A 6,557-nucleotide genomic window follows, 5' to 3' on the forward strand; every position below is an offset into this window, starting at 1 on the left:
AGGGGCATCTACATATATGTATATAAATAATATATATTCAGTGCTTTTAAACTACAATAATAATTTTGATCTATAAGTTATGTCAGTTGGTAACCAATCTGTGATCATCACTGCAGACAGTTTGTTACTCTTTTATTTGACTTAGTATTTTCCTTGCATTTGGAAAAGCCCCCAGAAGCTCTCCTGTTAATGAGAAATGTCATAAAAGGTATCTAAAGTCATAGAACTTTTGCCTTTGTTTAGAAGAGAAATGATTCCACCTTTGGGTGGGTGTTAGCCCCAAGCCAAGGAAATGAGCAGTTTGTATGTCCTTTTCTGTGATGAACCACTTTTTCCCAACACAAAAAGAAATTCAGTTCCTGGTAAGTCTGGAATCAGATACAGTTGACAGGCATTTTCACATTCTGTGCGTGATGAGAGTATCTCCTAGATATTTGCCATTAACAAATTGTTTCTTTGGATGTTTGAGCTCCTGAATCATTAAGAGCACGTGTATCAAGTAGCTTAATTGGTGTCACTGTGAATGCGAAGAGGTTTTAAAACAGAGATTGAAAAGCAAGTGACTATACTAGAAAACAAATAGCAGTGTACTTCTTACAGAAAATAAATTGAATGCTTTCTTGGTGAAACAAATGGAGGACTTCATATATTTCTTCTGTGAAGTATAAAAGTGAAAAGAAGCCAAATAAACCAGACTCATTTCCTGACACCACCATTTATTCTACTGGCTGAGAAACAGAGTTATTCGTTTAAGATGTCACTGTTTGAGCCTTTATCCAAGTATTTTATAGAAATCTTAAAGTATTCAAAATAAATCTATCAGACGATAGATTTCATGAGCTGTGATTGACCTGAATAAATTATCTTTCCTTCAGGTAAATACACTGACACTAAATCATTAAATATACTCCCAAAGTCTTTAGAGCACACCCTAAAGTATGTGCAAGCAAAACTCAGCTTGGGAAACACAAGTGTAATTTTCTATTACTATTTTAGTAATGGAGTACATACCTTTCCACATAGAATTATGAAGTCATCAGGTTTGAGTGTTAATATGGGCTTTACGGTCATATGGTCTTCTAGCCACCTTCTAAGAAGTCTCTAAATTATTATTTTCTAAAACAGCGTTGTATTTATGCTAATATAGACAGAAATTTAATAAATATGCCTTTCAAAGACATAAAAAACTTGAAATTTTTTTCTCTTCTCATAAACAATTTGATGCTTCAAACATATTTAACACTGAGGGTGAGTTACTCATTTTTTTAGAGTATTGTTTCTTCAAGTTGAAACCCTAAACATTCAGACATTATAGACTGTAAAACAATGCATGTCTAATTAATTTGGAGACAGTGGTTTTGGAATTTGGGTGAGGACCTATGTATAACTGAATTTTGTCCCTATGACCTTCAGAGCTATGTATATAGATGGAGGATTCTGAGTAGTTGATGACCTAAATTACTTGTCTGTAACTTCCTTTGCCTTATAGTTCTTGGTTATGACATTTCAGCCAGGGTAGAAAAAAAATTGTCTGCCATTGGTACCTGATATCCTCTTTGTTATCTACATTACTAAGCTTTGTTGCTATTTTTTTTTTCAGTTTCTCAGCATCATAGGAATTGTTATTACCAAATGCTTTCGAAATAACAATTTACTATGATTACTTAAGTATCGTGCCTGTATCCTCTAGTGTGAACCTAAATTACTTGTAATATCTATATCATGTATGTGTGTGTGTGTCTGTGTGTGTGTATATATATATATATTAAATTTAAAAATAAGTGAGCTTATTTTTATATTTCAATTCAGATTATCCCTGAAATGACTTATGATAATACTCCAAAATTTTATCTATATCCTATTTCTTTACTTGAGATTCTTTTCTCTCTTCTTTGTGTGTGTGTATGTGTGTGTGTGTGTTGAGAACGACTATTTGCAACTTTCAAATGTATATACAGTTTTGTTAACAGTAATTACCATCCTCTATATTAGATCCGTAGAACTTAATTGTCTTTTAATTGATTATATTTCTGGATAAAATATGAAACAATAGCCTAATCACTATTATCAGTCTCTTTATATAACACTCCTACTTTACACACATATAACATTATATCACATTTCCCCCAGTATTTTCCCCTAGAAGATGATTATTTAAAGTACATCAGTATCACTGAAAAATAAGTGTAGTAGGATTACAAATTAAATCCTGACAATCATTTTATTAAGAACTGTTTTAAAGGTATATTCAAATACAGAAAAATAAGATATTTGGGGGGAGTATCCATAGGGAAGATCATCAGTGTAGGATGAGTATAGTACTGTTATCTAAATTTCAGTGTCTTTTCTTGGAGTGATGTACAAAACTATTGTTAGGTACTATGGAACTGTCAGAAAGTGACTTGTAAGCCCTAGTTACAAGGATTACCATTTGTTTAGGGCAGTAAAGTTACTTAATTATATACTCAGGGTGGGTTATTAGCCAACAGGAGATGCTTTGTGTCAGTGGCTTGAGAACTCTGTTGACAAAATAGTTGATAAAAATAGTCTCATAAAAGCACACTCCCAAACAGTCCTTATTACTCATAGGAAAGTCATGTAATTATTATCAACATTTTAAAAACAAAAAAAGAAAAAATAAGCTTAACTCAAACAAGCTAAAATGTCTCTCTGTGCCATAAATTTAACCACTTGTCCTGAAATATAAATATTCACAGTACATCAAAATTTTTCAGAACACTAGTACATTCAATAACTTTTTCTGTTGTTTTCTTGAGGAGAATTAATTTACGATTTTTTTTTTCAATCCACACTGCCTTTGCAAAGCAGAGAATAATGCTGCTGACTTGTGTTTTCTGTACTTTTAATTACTTTTTTTCTGGCTGCAAATATTTGCTGGGTGATGTGGATAAGTAGACAGACAATGGTAGAAACTCAGAAGACATAGTTCTTGCAATAAATTCACTAAGAAACTAGAGTGAGAAATAAACATGCCTGAATTAATAAAGCAAAATCTAATAAATATAAAGTGATGTTAGAATGATATTAAAGTTTATCAGGGGACTAAATTAATTCTTCTTGGAGGCGTCATAGAGACTGCTTGGAATAATAATTTGCTTGCAGTTAGTAGACCTGGATTTAAATATCATCTCTGCCATTTACTGTCTGTGTGACCTTACACTTTAATATCTGTGAGCATCAGTTACAGGTTAATCCTCATGTCTAGTTGATAGCTTTGTTGTAAGGAACAGAAACATTGACTACCAATGACAAAAATTCTTGGCACAATGATTATGAGCAATAAATAGTGTGCATCTAATAATATATATATATATAGTTTTTTGTTTCCTAGTAAATATTACTGGTGACTTTTATGAAAGGTACTAAGAAAGAGGTGCTGTTCTAGGTGGTTGGGATGCAGCAAAGACAGGAGGACAGATAAGGGTGCAGGGAAGAAGAATGGATGAATGTGATGAAGGAACAGGTGCAAGGTGGGTGGGGAGGATATAAAGTAGAAATGCCAAGGAAATGCTTTTCAGGAGATGGGGTTCACACTGGCACCTGAGAGAGTACAGGGAGTCAAACATATGGAAAATTTTAAGGCATTTGGAAGCAAATGGCACATGAAGTGCAAATGTACCAAGAGTAGGAAGTAGCTTCCTTGGCACATCTTTAAAAAGGAAGGATGACAAAGTGCCTGGAACCTAGTGGTCTGGGGAGAGAATTAGCATTTTGAAGAATATTCCTTAATGCTGGCACTGGTCTTTTAGAGACCAGCAAACCTATCTTTAAGACAATTCTACAAACATGTCTAGAAACCTTCTGAACAAAGAGACTACATGCAAATAGGAAAAAAAGATAAATAGCTGGTATAAAGCTTTTATGTATTTGCAAAGTGTTTTACATAAGGTATTTTATTTGATCACTGTAATAAACCCATGAGGTTTGTAAAGCACAGATTACTCCTTCAAAGTCAGACAACTTTTGAGCAGGAGCAGTGGAGATAAAGAGTGTTAAAAATATATACAGATTTTAATACTGAATTATGGGTGAATAAAGGTGCATATAAACTGCCAGATGTTATGGTTTCAATATATATGAGTGTTTTGCTCAAAGTATTAAATCTGTCATGTGTCTAAGAGGATGAAAGAACTTACATGGAGTGTCTTAAAAGAGAATCAGAACTAAACTTCAGACAAGGTGCATTTGTTGCCCATTTAATGTCTGCAGCAATCACCTTATCAAAAGTCCTTCACCAGCAATTCTCACTAGATTCTCCCTTGTCACTAAATTTTTAATTCTATTCCATTTTTATAACATACAAAGTTCTTCTGACTTAAAATACTTCTCTCTTGACCACAATTCTCCCACCAGCCATTTCTTTATTGTATGCTCTCCTTTGCAACAAAACTCTTTAAAAGGTGATCTATTCATGATTGTTTAATATGCATTCTTTGATAAATCAGCTCTAAGAAGGACTCTGCCCCTCTTTTCCACAGAACCACTCCAGTTACCATCATCATTAAATACTAATTGCTAAATACAATGGCAGATTCAGCAACACTTGATAGAGTTGATCACTCATTTTTCCTCCATCATATATATATATATATATATATATGTAATGTTTTAACAAAACAATATATATGTGTGTGTGTATATATATGTGTGTGTGTGTGTGTGTGTATTATGCAATAGAAAAACACACACTTTTTTCTTGTACCTTACCAGTGACCCTATCTCAGTCTCCATTTGGATCATGTTTTTCTCCCTGACTTCTTATTGTTGGAGTGACTCAGGAACAAGACTTTCTTACTTTCCCTATATGGACAATACCAATCCATTTTGTAACTTTAAGTACACTCCACATTCTAATGACTTCCAAATCTTTGCCTGTAGTTCAGACTCTACAACCAAACACATATGCTTAACCACCTATTGAATATCTTCACTGTGCATCAAAAGACCTTGAACACCAAAAATATCAAAAACTCCCCTCTTGACATAAAAACTGCTACATTAGATGACTGGAATAAAAAGATGTGGTACATATATACAGTGGAATATTACTCAGCAATCAAAAAGATAAACTCATACCTTTTGCAACAAGGATGGAGCTGTAAGGGATCATGCTTAGTGTAATAAGCCTGAAAGAAAAAGAAAAATACTGCATGGTTTCACTCAAAGCAGGAGCATACAGGAACAGGGGAAAATATAATAATAACAACTATATACCAGAGACATTTTACGGGGGTGGAGTAGGGAATAGGATCAATAATGGAGGTGGGGGGGAGTGCACTGGACTATGGTGATGGCACATAAGTGATTTGGTGATGAGAAGCCCAAGGGGATTACAACTGAGATGGGAAAAGGCACAAAATGATGTAAAACTAAACTATTATATTTTAAAAAAAGAAATGTCACCTTTTTAGTTGCTCAAACTAAATAAGATGGTGTCATCCTTCTGCTTTCGAAAAGGATCGATCAAAAAGGAATTCTGTTTGCCCTACAATCATAATATACACAGAATCTGACCAATTTGAGCCACTCTCATTTGGACCACATTGATGTCTCACCTGAATTATTATAATCACCTCCTACTGAGACTCTGCTCCTCCTGCCTATGCTCTATAGGCTATTTTCAGCATAGCATAAATTAGAATGATATTTTAAACATAAATCTGAATATGTCAATCACCTCAAAACTCCCAAGGCTATGCATGATTTCACTTTTCATTTCATCTCCAATTCCACACACATTGGGCTCCTGTTGATTGGCTCTTCCTTTTTCCTAAAATGCCCATGTCTCCCTCACCCCCAGCCTGCCTTTATTCAGCAGTCATCCTTTATTCTGATAGGGTATATAGTTAATGTAGAATATGTATAGTTTGTTGTTTGTCATCCCAGATAAAGAATAAACTCTGTAAGGCTTAGGATTGTTTTTATTCCCAATGAAGCTCAGACACTTAGAATAATTCTTGCCATCTGGCAAGATCTTAATATGCTCAATAAATAAATAAACACACAATACCATAATTTCCTAACTACTACTACTTTATAGGATTCTTAAAATTATCTGCTTTTCAAATTACACTTGAAAGTTGTTAAGATTTTGATTGAAATTTCTTCAATTAATTTGAGAAGTCATCTCAATATACTGTTATATTGCAATACATCATATGATTATTATTTATAGTTGTACTGTTATTGTGGCCATTATCTTCTTTTCATATTTTGTCTGATAAACTTATACTGACTTATAAAAATGCTATTTTTATATTAGTATACTATACAACAAAATGTGGACCTATCATTTCTGAGCTCTTGTACTATTCTAAATAGTTTAGCAATTCAGAAATTTTATTCTCTGTTGTTTTACTTCCCAATCATTTTCATTTCTTTCTTATATATTGACTAAGTCTTCAATATACTTATTGAAGTATATATTTCATTCTGACCTTAAAGAACTAGGGACAGAATGGCATGCTTGATTTTATAAGGTGTTTTTTTTTAAAGATTTATTTACAGAATTTGGGTACAGGTCAGAGGTGCAGGAG

General features: G+C 33.3%; 1 protein-coding gene across 13 annotated transcripts in view; it reads left to right on the forward strand.

Moving 5' to 3' along the window:
* The window catches only part of PPFIA2 (protein tyrosine phosphatase, receptor type, f polypeptide (PTPRF), interacting protein (liprin), alpha 2), a 339,529-nt gene that overhangs the window by 236,343 nt on the left and 96,629 nt on the right, over positions 1-6,557 (forward strand). The window lies entirely within an intron of this gene.

Source organism: Condylura cristata, unplaced genomic scaffold (assembly GCF_000260355.1).
Source record: "Condylura cristata isolate star-nosed mole 26May11 unplaced genomic scaffold, ConCri1.0 scaffold00004, whole genome shotgun sequence".
NCBI classification, from domain to species: domain Eukaryota; kingdom Metazoa; phylum Chordata; class Mammalia; order Eulipotyphla; family Talpidae; genus Condylura; species Condylura cristata.